This window comes from Ictidomys tridecemlineatus, chromosome 7, assembly GCF_052094955.1.
Source record: "Ictidomys tridecemlineatus isolate mIctTri1 chromosome 7, mIctTri1.hap1, whole genome shotgun sequence".
In the NCBI taxonomy this organism is placed as follows: Eukaryota; Metazoa; Chordata; class Mammalia; order Rodentia; family Sciuridae; genus Ictidomys; species Ictidomys tridecemlineatus.
The window spans coordinates 86119938-86134726 of record NC_135483.1 but is presented as its reverse complement, the minus strand read 5'-3'; the positions used below and the strand labels follow the sequence as shown (position 1 = coordinate 86134726).

Here is a 14789-nt window from a genome sequence, read left to right as displayed (position 1 = left end):
AGTGTATGAAAGACATAAAAGGTGAGTCTGATTTTTTTTTCACTCCTTTGGTAGTAGAGAGAAGGGAACAGAGCTGAGTTTATACTTGAAAGTATTTTTTTATTAAAAATGAAATTAAAAATCTAATCTTGATGTATAAAGAATAATGAGTCATGAGGAGGCAAAGTTTCTAAACATAATTTTGTAAATGAAGAATGTAAACTGCACATCTTTCAATATAGAAAGTTTAAAAAAGAATAACATCAATAAGTTTGGATTGAAGATCTCATTTACTAAATGGAGCAATTAGTATGAAAACAGAATGCCAGTTGACAAAAAGCTAAGAAATTTTTCTGCAAAATGTATATATTTAAATTCTGTTGACCTTCTCAAATGAGTTCAGAAAATATAGTGTGAAGGCCGTATATATTTACACTGAGACAGGTAATTATATATATAATTTGGTGAGGGGGCTACCAGGGATTGAATTGAATTCAGGGGTGTTGGGAGTTTCCCTGAGAACTCCTCGGGCCTTTCAGATAAGAAGCCCCTAATGCAATATGGCGGCGGGCAAATTGCCAGTGGGCGGATAACAAGTTGTTTTGAAAATTCACTAATTGGTCCTCCCATCTTCCGCACTCCTGAACAGTTCGTGATCTCCATGAATCTTATGCAGGGCGGAAGTTCGTGCACCATAGGTGATGACCTGACCTTTACTATGATTGGCCCCAGGAGCTTCCTGGTCTAAGATAACTGACTTTCACTTTAACTATCAGCAGTTTGCAATAAAGCGCTTCATCTTTGTCACTGCTATCTGTGTGTGTCCACACACACATTTTAATCTCCGATGACAAGCCTTAGCATTTCAAGGGGCACTCGACCACTGAGCCACATTCACAGCCCTATTTTGAATTTTATTTAGAGACGGTCTCACTGAGTGCTCAGTGCCCTGTAGATGCTGAGGCTGGCTTAGAACTCAGGATCCTCCTGCCTCAACCTCCTGAGCTGCTGGGATTACAGGCATGTGCCTCCACATCTGGCAAAAGGGATATTAAAAAAAACTTGGCTGAGAGAATTGAGTTTAGATTCCATCTACCTGGAGATACTGCGTTATTCACACTAACCAAATATATAAATATGTGATGGGCTGTAATTACCAAGTACAGTTTTTTTCTTCAAAAAACTGGAAGAAAAGAGTTGATATAGGTTTTTTTTCTCCTTTGAAGTTAATAGATGAATATTATCATAGGCTGCATATTTGTGTTTTCCCTCAATGCGCATTCTAGGTCTTGACCTAGAATGTGATTGTGTTACGAGTTGGGGCCTTCCCAAGGTGAGATTGACATATTGGTGCTACCCTCATGAATGAGATTAGTGCCCTTATTAAAGAGATTACAATGAACTCCCGGTTGGTTTTGCCATATGAGGGCACTTTACGAAGATGCCATTTACAAAGTAGGAAGTAGGTCCATATAATGTAATATTATTCAGCCTTAGAAAGGAAGAGAATTCTGACATCACCACATGTATGAATCTTGAAAATAGTAAGTGAAATAGTCAGACACAAAAAGAAAAATAAAATATATATTTTTTTGGTACTGGGGATTGAAAAAATAAAATATTGAATGAGTACACTTATATGAGATATACTGAAACCCAAGTCTACTAAAGTCTCTTTTGGAAAATGGTAAAGTATTTGCATATAACCTAACATATTATCCAGTATGCTTTAAATAATTTCTAGATTGCTTATAATACTTAGTACAATATAAATGCTATGTAAATAGTTGTTATATTGTACTATTTAGGAAATAATATCAAGAAAAAATATACACGTTCAGTACACATGCAATTTTATTTTCAAAAAAATATATATATGTATATGTTTGAAAAAGCAAATTTCCAAAGGCAAATTTAAAAAGCTATATTCAAAAAATCTTCCAATCTTCAGGCCAATATTTGCTACCAGAAGTGCCTTCAAGTTAATTAAGGAATTATTGGTTAACTTTAATGTGGATAACTGTAGTTCTGGAAGAATAAGGACATTCTCTGACTAGGAAAAAGAAAAGCTGAATTCACAAATCCAGCTTTGTAATGTTCCAATTGGTAGCTGGAAGTAAGCACTCAACTAGAACGTAGGATTTTATTCATAGAGTAATCAACACATGCCTGAAGGCATGGGCTGACTCCACTTGAGTGGCTGGATTACAGGAGACAGGTCTGGGGAGCAAAGTAATCCTACTCATTTGATGTGCGGCAGCTGGCAAAAAAAAAAAAAAAAAAAAAAAAAAAAAAAAAGACAAAGTTCACACAGCAACTCAAGTTTTCAGACCATGATCTGCAAGTAACAGGTACAGAAAAGGCAATTTGTGTGTTCATTTAATTTCCAGATTATAAAGAATCAAAGAAGAAAGGCTTAATGTGTCATGACTGACAGTGCATTCAGCTTCCAGAACTCTATAGCTTGGCTCCTGATGATTGACAGTGTGGGGTTTATTACAGATTATTACTTCTACCAATACTGTGGATAAAAATCAATGCTAGAAATCGAAACACATGAACGGGTACTGCCTAACAATATGTGGTAAATAACCCTGCATACTAATTCTTCATGTCACAACTCAAAGAAGCTAGATAGGAGCCAGGCACAGTGGTGCATGTTTGTAATCCCAGTGGCTCTGGAAGTTGAGGTAGGAGGATCACGAGTTCAAAGACAGCCTCAGCAAAAGTGAGGCACTAAAGAATTCAGTGAGACCCTGTCTCTAAATAAAATACAAAATATTGGTCTAGTGCCCCTGAATTCAGTTCCTGGTACAAAAAAAGAAAGAAAGAAAAAACTAGAATAGCTAAAGCTGGAGGCATCAGGAAACCCAATTTCAAATTATACTACAGAGCTATGGTATAGCATAAAAACAGACACATAAACCAATGTGAATATAATATAAAACACAACTACAGTTATCTGATTCTTGAAAAATGTGCCAAAAACATACACTTAAGACAGACCCTTTAGTAAAAAGGTAAACTAGGAAGTCATATATTAAAAAATAAAGCTAATTCCTATCTCTCACCCTATATATAAGTCAACTCAAAATGGAAAAAAACCTAAACCTTAGACCAGAAACTTTGCAAACTGCTAGAAGAAAACATACGAATAGCACTCCAACATTTAGGTACAGGCAATGACTTCTTCAATAGGACTCCTAAAACTCAGAAAGTAATACCAAGAAATTGATAAATGGAATGACACAAAATTTAAAAGCTTATGTGCAACAAAGGAAACAATGGAATGAAGAGAGAGTCTATAGAATGGGAGACAATCTTTGCCAGCTACTCTTCCAACATAGTATTAACATGTAAATTATATAAAGAACTCAGTCTCAATCCCTGCCCCCCACACAACAAACCAAATAAACCATGCAGGAAATGGGCAAATCAACAGAACAGACACTACTTGAAAAAAGTACAAATGGCCAACAATTACAGAAAGAAAAAAATATCATCTTTAGCTACCAGGAACAGGCAAATCAAAACTACACCAAGATTCCATCTAGTTCTAATTAGGATTGGCAATCATCTAGAACACAAATAACAATAAATGTTGATGAGGATATACAGAAAAAGAGTTCTTATACACTGCTAGTAGGAATATAAATTAGTACAACCTTTATGAAAATCATTATGGAGGGTCCTCAGAAAACCAAAGACAGAGTTACCATATTATCCAGGTATATCACTACTCAGAATTTATCCAAAAAATTAAAGTTAGCATACTTGATATATATACATGCAAAACCATATTTATTTCAGCACAATTCAAAACAATAAAGTGATGGAATCAGCCTAGGAATCCATAAACAGATGACTAGATAAAGGAAATGTTATCTATCTATCTATCTATCTATCTATCTATACACACACACACACACAGTGGGGGCCGGGGATGTGGCTGAAGCGGTAGCGAGCTCGCCTAGCATGCATGCGGCCCTGGTTCCATCCTCAGCACCACATACAAACAAAGATGTTGCGTCCGCCAAAAACTAAAAAACAAATATTAAAAAAATTCTCTCTCTCTCTCTCTCTCTCTCTCTCTCTCTCTCTCTCTTTAAAAAAATAAATAAATAAATACAAAATAGTGGTCTAGTGCCTCTAGACCACACACACACACACACACACACACACACACACACACACACACACAATGAAGTTTTACTCAGTCATGATTAAGAATAAGATTATGTCATTTGTAGGAAAATGGATGGAACTGGAAATGATCATGTTAAGTAAAATAGGCCAGATTTAGACAAATATTGAATGTTTTCTCTCTTCATGTAGCATATAGGAAGAAAAGAAGACAATATGAAAGCAGTAGGGAGACTACCGTGGAAAGGGAAAGAGACCAGGGGCAGGTTAAGTAGGAGGGGAGTAGATAAATCAATCAAGCATGTTGAATGTATGTATGGAAATTTCACATTGAAACCGATTATTTTGTGCTATAATAAATGTTTTGAAGTAGTTTTGGTTTAAAGCACAGTAAAGCAAAACCCTTAAAATGGGTCTTGAAAAAAGTTGTTGATGAGTGAGCCATTTGCCAGGTGCATAAGCCATTGCCTTGAGAGGATAGCTGCTTTCCAGAGGAGCAAACTCTTTCCTGGTTATTGCTTCCATTGTTTTCAAGATTTACCTTTGGGATGATAAGTCCCTAAAACAAAGAGTGACTCCTGTTGATAGGACACAGTCAGCTCTGCGGCTGGAGGTGATCTCATGTGAAAATTTCATTTTTTACAAAATTTTACATTTCTTATTCTTGTTTTTCATTTGAAACATACTCCACTTTAAACATGTCCTATGTAAACAGATTTCCCTTACATTCTTCCCTTAAAAGTATTTATTAAGCTGAGTGTTGATTAATTTGAGAATTATAAACTCCTGGGGGTTCAGTCTGAGGAGGACCCTAAGATTTTATGGCTTTTACCTCTTGAAGGCCTGCAGAGTTCTTAAAAGTGAAACTCATGTTTTTGACAAAGGGAAAGGAAAAGTAACATTTTGAAATAAGCCAAAAGCATTCTACAAGAAAAGGATTATCCTGGAAGGTAAATGACTTCACCAAAGCCTTATTCAATTTGGGGAAAGAGAAATTACCCAACTCTAGCACTCCATATCCATCCTGCCTCACCTAAGAAGGACAGTAAAGCTAAGAAGCACAAGTGAATGGCACAGCTCAGAGGCCTAGGGCTACTAAAATTCTGAGACTCAAAGGATTCCAGATGCACCTTCTCTTTCCAAACAACAATGAATAAGGTTGCTGTATAATAATGGTGAATTACACATGGAAGAACTGCAAAACTTGGATTTCATCTATGAGGTGATTTCTAGTGACAAAAAACAACAGAGGAGATACAAAGACACTAGAGGAAATTTTATCCTCTCACATACACATTTAATGCAAACAGCAAGCACAACCTAACTGCTAGCTAGATAAACATAACATCTCACAACAATAGCTTATCTAGTCATCCTCCCTTACCCACAGAGATACTTTCAAGATCTACAGTGGATGGCAGAAACCACAAGAAGCACCAAATCCTACATATGTATGCTATGTTTTTGCTCTACATATTCACCTATGATAAATTTAGTTTATAAATTAAGCACAGTAAAAGCTTAATAGTAATAATAAAATAGAATACTTAAAACTATACTGCAAAACTATACTTAAATATAAAACTATACTTAAAAGTTAAGGTAGTTTATCTGAAAATATCTTAAAGTCCTCCTCCTCCCCTCCTCCTCCTCCTCCCCCCCCCTCCTCCTCCTCCTCCTCCTCCTCCTCCTCCTCCTCGTCCTCCTCCTCCTCCTCCTCTTCTTCTTCTTCTTCTTCTTCTTCTTCTTCTTCTTCTTCTTCTTCTTCTTCTTCTTCTTCTTCTTCTTCTTCTTCTTCTATGATGTGAGATGATGCCAGGTATATGTGATAAGATGCTATGAGTGAATGATGTAGGCATAGTGAGGCAGCATTAGGCTACTAATGACCTGACAATACATCAGAAGGAGCATCATGGTGTTGAGTATGAAGAATATATGGTGTAGATATGCTTGCCACAGGGATAATTTACATCCTAGGAAGAGAAGAGAAGAATGGCATGAGATTTCATCACACTTCTCAGAACAGTGCACAATTCAAATTTTAAGAATTACTTAGAATTTTCCATTTAGAATTTTCAGACCATACTTGGCCACAGGTAAATAAAACTGTATAAAGTGAAATCATGGACAAAGGGCAACCTCTATACCTCATTTCAGAGCCTTATATATTATGTCTGACTCTCAAAGAAAACTGACAAGAATGCTTAAATACAAGAAAAAACACAATTTGGAGAGACCCAAAGCGAGCATGAAAATCAGAATCAAATAAGGTAGAATTGTAGGAATTATGAGACAAGGAATTTAAAATAACTATGGTTACTATGACAAAAGTCTACTAGAAAATAGTGGGCAAGATGCAACAATAGAGGGGTAATGCAAGCAGAAAGTGGATAATCTAATAAAGACTAAAAAATTGCTAAAAATCAAAATACTACAGGAAAACAATGACTGTCTTTGATTAGTTCATCAGTAAATTGGACACAGTCAAGGAAAGGCTCAAAAACCTTGAAAATAGGTGAACAAAAACATTTCAATCTAAAATGCAAAGAGGAAAAAAATTGGAAAAAAAAACCCGAAGAATATTCAAGATCTTTGTGACAAGGGCAAAAGGTGTAATATGCACAATGGGTATTCTAGAAATTAAAAAATGATAAAAAGGAACAGAAATTTTAAAGCAATATTGATGGAAGAGTTTTCTAACATTAATGACAGACACCAAACCACAAATTCATGAAGATCTGAAAAATACTACAAACAACAATCTACACATAGGCAAATCATATCCAAACTGCAGAAAATCATAGAAAAAAATATTCAAAGCCAGAGAAGGGGAACAAAACTTTAAATATGAACCAGTTTGAGACTTTTATCAAATTTGTCAGAAACTATGCAATCAAGAAGGAGAAGTGAAATATCTAAAGTGTTATAAAAACCGATCAATAATTATGAATAAAGGCCTCAGGCAGTCATGGCATCCAGCTGATTCTAAAGCCACACTTCCACCCTTACAGGCCAGTGGCCTGGCCCCAGAGTTCAATCAGCCAGTGGGGAAGATTGGCAGGAGCAAGGCCCGGCAAACAAAAGTGCACCAACCACATGGTGCCCTGAGTCTAGACCCATTGGGCCCATAGTGAGGTGCGGTATCACACCAAAGTCCGAGCTTGCAGGGACTTCAGCCTGGAAGATTTGAAGGTGGCAGGCATCCACAAGAAAGTGGCTCAGACCATCGGCATCTTTGTGGACCCCAGAAGTAGAACAAATGCACACTCTTGCTACAGGCCAACGTGCAACGGCTTAAGGAGTACTGCTTCAAGCTCATTCTCTTTCCCAGAAAGCCCTCCACTCCCAGAAGAGAGACAATTCTGCTGAAGAACTCCAACTGGCCACCCAGCTGACAGGCCCAGTAATGCCTATCCAGAACATGTACAGAAGGAGAAAATCAGAGTCTAGGCATTTGCCAGTCTCCTCATGGATCCGGCCAATGGCCACCACTTTGGCATCTGGGCAAAAAGGGCCAAGGAAGCTGCAGAACAGGAAGTCACTGTGGAGACTTATAATAAGTGCTCTCTGTGAAGCTAAAAAAAAAAAAAGAAGAAGAAGAAAGAAAGTTAAGAATAAAGACTCACTAAAATATAAATGGAGGAAATTTGTTAATAGCTCTACCTTACAAAAAATTTTAAAGGAGATTTTCTGAAAAAAGAAAAATTAATAAGTAAGAAAGTTGGATCTACATAAAGAAGGGAGGAACATTAAAGAATGAAGGTAAAATAAAATCCTCACTTTTTATTCTATCTAATCAAATAGAAAAATAATAACTGGATTGTATTGGGCAATAATAATACAAGGATAGGCAAAAGTGAATGACAGCAATGTTATGTTATGTGAGAAAGAAACTGGGAATACTCTGTTACAATGTAACAGTACTAACCCTGAAGCTATATAGTATTATTTGAGATTGGTTTTTGAATAGGTGTGTGTGTGTGTGTGTGTGTGTGTGTGTGTGTGTGTGTGTGTGCCATACTAACACTAATCTATAATTATGCATCTAAAAGCAAGGCATCAAACTATGTAAGGAAATATTGAAAAAATTTCAAGCAGAAATAGGTGAGTTAATTATTTTACTTGGAGAACTCAATGTTCTTCAACGAATAATCCACAGAACTAGCATTGAACCAAATAGTTCCATATCATTATGGTTTACAAATGATGTGTCATCCTAAAGCTCATGTATGAGACAATGCAAGAATTTTCAGAGGTGAATTTAGATTGTGAGAACTTTAAATTAATTGGAGATTAATCCACTGATAAAGATTCACTGGGTGGTAACTGGAGGAAGAAGGTCACTGAAGACATGATTTGGGGGTTTATATTGTATTACATTCTGACAGAGGATTTGTCTTCATTTTACCTAAGTCTTGAGACTTTCTGTGAGGCTGAGTTTAGAGGTGAGAGGCTAATTAATCTGGTGGAGAAAATTTTAAGGCAGCATAGCATTCAGGCAGAGGCTTATATATTGCTCGTGGGTTTTAGCCAAGTTTACTATGATAATCAGGAGCAGAAAACAGAGAAAGATTTAAAAAACTTGCAGTGTAGCCATAAAAGTGAGAATAAAACTAGGGATAAGGGAGATATGGTTTTTAAAAGACACATCCACTAAAGGGAAGCTAGAAACAATAAGAAAGATGGCTTGAGGACATATCAGGACTGGCATCTCAGGCTCAAGGGTATAAAAGTAAAATTCCTCTGAGAAGAAGCCATGGGAGTATGCTGTTTAAACGGGGCAGGGATGGGGGGCTTAAAAGTCATTTCACTAAGCTAAGCTACCCAGGCACTCAGAAGCTGCTGTAGCCATGGTCCCAGGAGCTTTGACTAGTGCTTGAGATTACGGCACACCTTGGTGTCAACCACATGGTGTTGATTCTGCAGGTTTGCAGGATACTGGAGTTAGGGGCTCATGAAGCTTCCACTGAGATGTCAAAGGAAGGTCTGATAGGCCAGGCAAAGTGTAGCAGGGTTGAAATCCTCACAGGCAGCCTGAGAGGGTAATGTATGAAGATGTGAGAAGGAAGCCAGAGCTGCAATTGAGACTCCAAGACTTAGAGATGCCAGTAATTTGAAATGTCTGCAAAAGAAAGCTGCAGGAATAAAGGAAATTGCAACCATCAATCCACAGGAATAGAGCCACACAAGCTCTTTGGATGGAACATTAGAATGCCATGTGCTCCAGATGCTGGACATGGAGCTACAGGACTCATTTGCCCACCTGGATTTCAGTCTTGCTTTCTTTGGTCCCATTTCTTCTTTCTATGCTTATTTCTCTCTGTGGAATGGAAATGTTTAATCTGTGCCACTCTCACAGCTAAGAGCTTGTCTTGAGTCTCAGATGAGATTTTGAACTTGGACTCTTGGGCAATCCTGGAAATGTTAAAACTAAGGAGACTTCTGGAAATTGACTAATTGGAGAGCTGGTGGTAGAATGTTATGGTTTAGCTATAAGGTATCCCCCAAAAGCTCATGTGTGAAACAATGCAAAAATTTTCAGAGGTTAAATAATTAGATTATAAGAAGTATAACCTAATCAGTGGATTCATTCGCTGATAAAGTCTGGTTGGATGGTAACTGTAGTAAGGGAGCTTGTGGCTGGAGAAAGCAGATCACTAGGGGTATGACTTTGGGATTTGTATTTTGTCCTTGGTGAGTGGAGCTCTTTCTCTGCTTCCTGGTTGCCATGTGCTCTGCTGCTTCCTTCCACCATATCCTTCTGCCATGATGTTCTGGCTCACCTTAGGCCCAGAGAAATGAAATCAACCAGCCATGAACGGAACCTCTAAAACCTCAAATAAACTTTCCTCCTTTAATTCCTTCTTGTTCTGCCCTTTTAGTCACAGCAATGCAAAAACTGACTAAAACACAATTATTAACTGGAAATACTTGACATCTATAGAGTACTCGATCCAACAACAGCGGGATTCACATCCTTCTCAAGATCATATAGAACTCTAACCAAGATAGATCACATGCTAGGATATAAAATGTAACTGAACAAATTAAAAGAATAATGATCATATAAAACATGCCCTAGACAACAATGGAGCAAAGTAGAAAATATAGTAGAATAATACAACAAAATTTCCCAAATATTGAAGATTGAACAACATACTTCTAGACAGTACATGAGCCAAATAGTTCAGAAATTCAATTCTGAATTCAAGAGAAATTCAGAATTATTTTGAAAATTAAGACAGTTGGCCAAAATTTGAGGAATGTAGAGAAAACAGTACTTAAAAGGAAGATTTTAGCACTGGATGCCTATATTAAAGAGAAGAAAGATAAATCATTGATAATTTAAGCATTCATCTTAGGAAAATAGAGAAAGAGCTTAAATAAAGCAGAAAAAAGAGAGACAAAAAGTTAGAACAAAAAATCAGTGAAATATTTAAAAAGGAAATCAATATCAAAAAGTTCACAAAATTCAAAGCTAATTTTTTGAAAAGATCAACAAAATTGATAGAAACCCATGCCAGGGTTTCTATCAATTTTGAAGGGGGAACAGCAAAGAGAGAAGAAGGAGGAGGCAGCAAAGAGAGAAGAAGGAGGAGGCAGGAACAAGAGAAAGGAGAAGAGGAAAGAGACATAAAAAATTTTAAAACTACTAATATCAGAAATAAAAAGAAGTTCATGGCCACTGATGTCAAGGACCTTAAAAGGTTCACAAAAGAATATCATGGAAATTATATATGTTTATAAATTTGAAAATTTCTGATTACATGAAAGACACAAACTACCAACTCAGGATCTTCATATATTCACGATGCTATAACAGAATACCACAAACCAGGTGGATTGATATTCTTTTGAATTGACACAGTAATTTATTTTTCATCTTACTGGAGGCTGAGTGGGTTCAAAATCAATTCAAGCCATCAGCAGTTCAGTGTCTAATGAGGATCCACTTCCTGAAATATAGAAGGATGTGTTCTCACATAGCAGAAGGGGTGAGGACCCCTGTGGCCTCTTTTATCAAAGCACTAATCCCATTCATTAACTTCGCAAAGTCCCCTCCTCCTAATACCATCACATAGGAGACAATGTTTCAACTAATACATTTTAAAGGGATACAAACTCAGTCTATAGCATTCACAAAAGCAGAAATAATCTTGTATGGTTCTATATCTGGAATGGAAACAGGTGAATAATAAACAGCCTTCCAAGGAAGAAAGCACACCAGGCACAAAAATTTCACTGTGAATTCTACCAAAAATTTAAGGAAGATATGATAACAATTATTTACCATCTCTCCCAGAAAAATGGAAGAATAGGAAACATTTCCCAAATCATTCCATGGGTATATATGCCAAAACAAGATGAAGGCATACATAGAAAAAATATGTGCTTACCAATATCTTTCATGAACATAGATTTTTAAAAAAAATCCTCAACAAAGTATTAGCAAACATAATCTAGCAATACAGAATAGCAATTCTACAGAGATATTTACTCCAGGTGTGCGAGGCTGGCTCAACATTCAAAATATAGTTAAAGTCATTAATTCATCAATCAGACTAAAGAAGAAAAATCATTTGATTATATAAACAGATCCAGAAAATGCATTTGGCAGACTCCAATGTTCATTCATAACTAAGACTTTCATGAAACTAGGAATGTAATGGAAATTCATTAACGTGACTTAAAATCTATCAAAAACAAAGCAAAAAATCCAACAGCCAATCTTATACATACTGTGAAAAACTGGGTGTTTGCTCCTAAGATCAAAAGGACAGCATGTATGCCTCCTTTTACTGCTCCTGTATTCTTAGCTAATGCAGAAAGACAATAAAATAAAATAAAAGATACACAGATTTGGAAAAAATAAATTAAATGCTCTTTATTCACAGATGACTTTACTTTCTAAGTTGGAAATCTTAGATTCAACCAAAAAACTTCTATAATTAATAAGTTACTATATAATGTTACATGATATGAAGTTACTATACAAATTCAACTTCTTTCCTATATATATCCTCAATGAACAATTGCAATATGAAATTAAAAACCCAATATAATTTGCACTAGTATCAAGAAAAAATACTTGGAACATAACCTGGTAAGTGTGGTCAAGGAGGTCTGGGGTTGTGGATCAGTGGTAAAGTGTTGGCCTGGCACTTGTGAGGCATTGGGTTCTATCCTCAACACCAAATAAAAATAAATAAATAAAATAAAAGTATTGTGTCAATCTACAACTAAAAAAAATATTTTAAAAAAATGTGGTGGGGAAATGAGGAAAGTTTTAAACCTCTGATGAAAAGAATAAATGAAGAATTAAATGAATGAAGAGCCACACCATGCTCATAGATCAGAAAAATCAATGTTGTCAAGAGGTCACTTCTCTCCAACTTGATCTACACATTCAATACAATTCCAATGAAGGCACCAACAACTTATTTTTTGGAAGTTGGTGAACTTATTCTAAAATTTATATAGAAAGGCAGAAGACCCATAATAGTCAACAATACCGGAGAAGAAGAAAAATGTTGTTGAGCTTGCAAATTTATCTGTGGAACAGAATAGAGAGTCCAGAAATAAAAGCACATAAATGTGGTTAACTGTTCTTTTGCAAAAAAGCAAAGGTGATTCAACGCAGGAAAGATAGTCTTTCCAAATTGAATGAAGTCATTGTATGTTTATACATAGGAGGAGGGAGAAAAAGGATAAATGAAGAAGAAGCAGCAGCAAAAGAAAAGAAATTTAGATACTATCTGTGTTATTATTTTTTCATTGCTGTTACTAAAGTATTCACCACAAATCACTTAGAGAAGGAAAGATTAATTTTGGCTCACAGTTTCAGAGGTTTGAGTCCTTGGTTACCTGGCTCCATTTCCTGAACCTGAGGTAAAACAGAACGTCATGGTGGAAAGCTTAGTGAAGAAAAGCTGTTCAGTTCAGGGCAACCAGGAAGCAGAGAAAAAGAGGGAGAGAACGTGGATGAGGAGAAGATAAAACTCCAGGTCAACTTCTAAGTGACCTACTTGCTCCAAATAGGTCTCACCTCCAAGACGTCCATTTGGCCATCACTGAATTAATCCCCTGATGAGTTCAGAGCAATTATGATCCAGTCATTGCCTAAAAGCTCCACCTCTGCACCTTGATGCTTTGAGGACGATGCTTTCAGCACATGAGTCCTTTAGGGGACATTCCAGATTCGAACCATAATACGATCACAACCCTTGTTCCTTTCAATAAATCAATAAATATTAACTCCACCTGTGTCTTAGATCTAATTTTTATTAACATCATTTTGAATTGAGAATAACTGTGTATACTAATGGGGTGCCATATTATTTTATACACACATGCACACACACCACACACAATGTGGAATTCTTAAAAAGTCAAGCTCATTAATATATCTATTTAGTCCTTTGTTGATCTATTATATTTTTGTGGTAAAACATTTTAAACTCACTTTTAGTTATTTTGAAATTTATAATAAGGGAATTTCTCAGAGTACAAGAACTGGGTGAAAGCAGAATACTTCCTGCTGCTGCTGCACAGCTGCCTGCAAGGCTCGATCCACTGTGAGATGCTGTCCTTTCATTGCAGCCTGCTCACCCTTGCCCCTGGCCTGGGCCCAAGCACCACCTGTTGCAGGTGGTGCCCATCAGTTTCAGCCACAGTGTCAGGTGTTTGCGGAGTGGAAACAGGAGATTTTGAGACATCACAACAGAAATGGATACATGCACTGGGGAAACTGCTGGCTGGGCCTCTAGTCCATGGATGCTTGGGAGGTAGCCAAGGCCTACATGCCCCAACAACTAACAGACAAATGAGGACTTAAGGAATAAGATGCAGCTGCTCTTTTAAATTTCATCAACTCCTGTGATCACTTTTTGGTTAATTGAAAGAAAGTCACAGAGGTGATTAAGTGTCGCAATGAGATCATGCACTTTTCAGAGATGAAAGTATCATCTATATGACTCCAAGATAAAGATCCAAAATTTTCCGAATGAATTCAAGAATATCGCAAAGATTGTGGCATGACAGTATAGAATAGAACAGTTGACATCTGACTGGGCTGTTCACATCCCTAGGATCAGAAAGATGGGTATAAATGTGAAACCGGAAGTTACCTGAGTGCAAGCCAAGCAAATGAAATAAAAATACAATTACTGAAGGAAGAACTTGAAGAGATGTATCTTCAAGCAGAAGAACATGAGGTGTTGCCTGAAGAAATCTCAAATTGACTGGAAGTGGTGAAGAAATTTCTAAGAAACAATGAAGATCTTAGAAATGTTCTTAGAGAAGACATGCAGAAGCTTGACAGCCTCCATGCACCGGATCAAAAAAGAGGTTCAAAGGAACCTGGGAGACAGACACCTGAGAGAAAGGACTGAGGTTGACCTTCAACAAAAAGCAGGCAGGTCCTGTGAAAGTCAGCATGGCTTCCAGCTCAGGCATCCTTTCTGTGAAAAAGAAATATATATGTATAAATATTTTTTCCACAAATTTGGGGTTATATAATATATACCAATCTAAAAATATTAGATACTCTTCTGCCATTGCTGTTAGCATCCAGGTTTTTTTTTTTTTTTTTTTTTTTTTTTTTTTTTTTTTTTTTTTTTTTGCTCTGTTAGCATCCAGGTGTTTTTTTTTTTTTTTTGCTATTTCAA

At 36.5% G+C, this 14789-nt stretch overlaps 1 pseudogene; it reads left to right on the top strand.

Annotated features, from left to right (window-relative positions):
- The first annotated feature begins 532 nt into the window (after positions 1-532).
- LOC101961049 (uncharacterized protein CXorf38 pseudogene) lies at positions 533-14513 on the top strand (annotated as a pseudogene).
- The last annotated feature ends 276 nt before the right edge of the window (positions 14514-14789 follow it).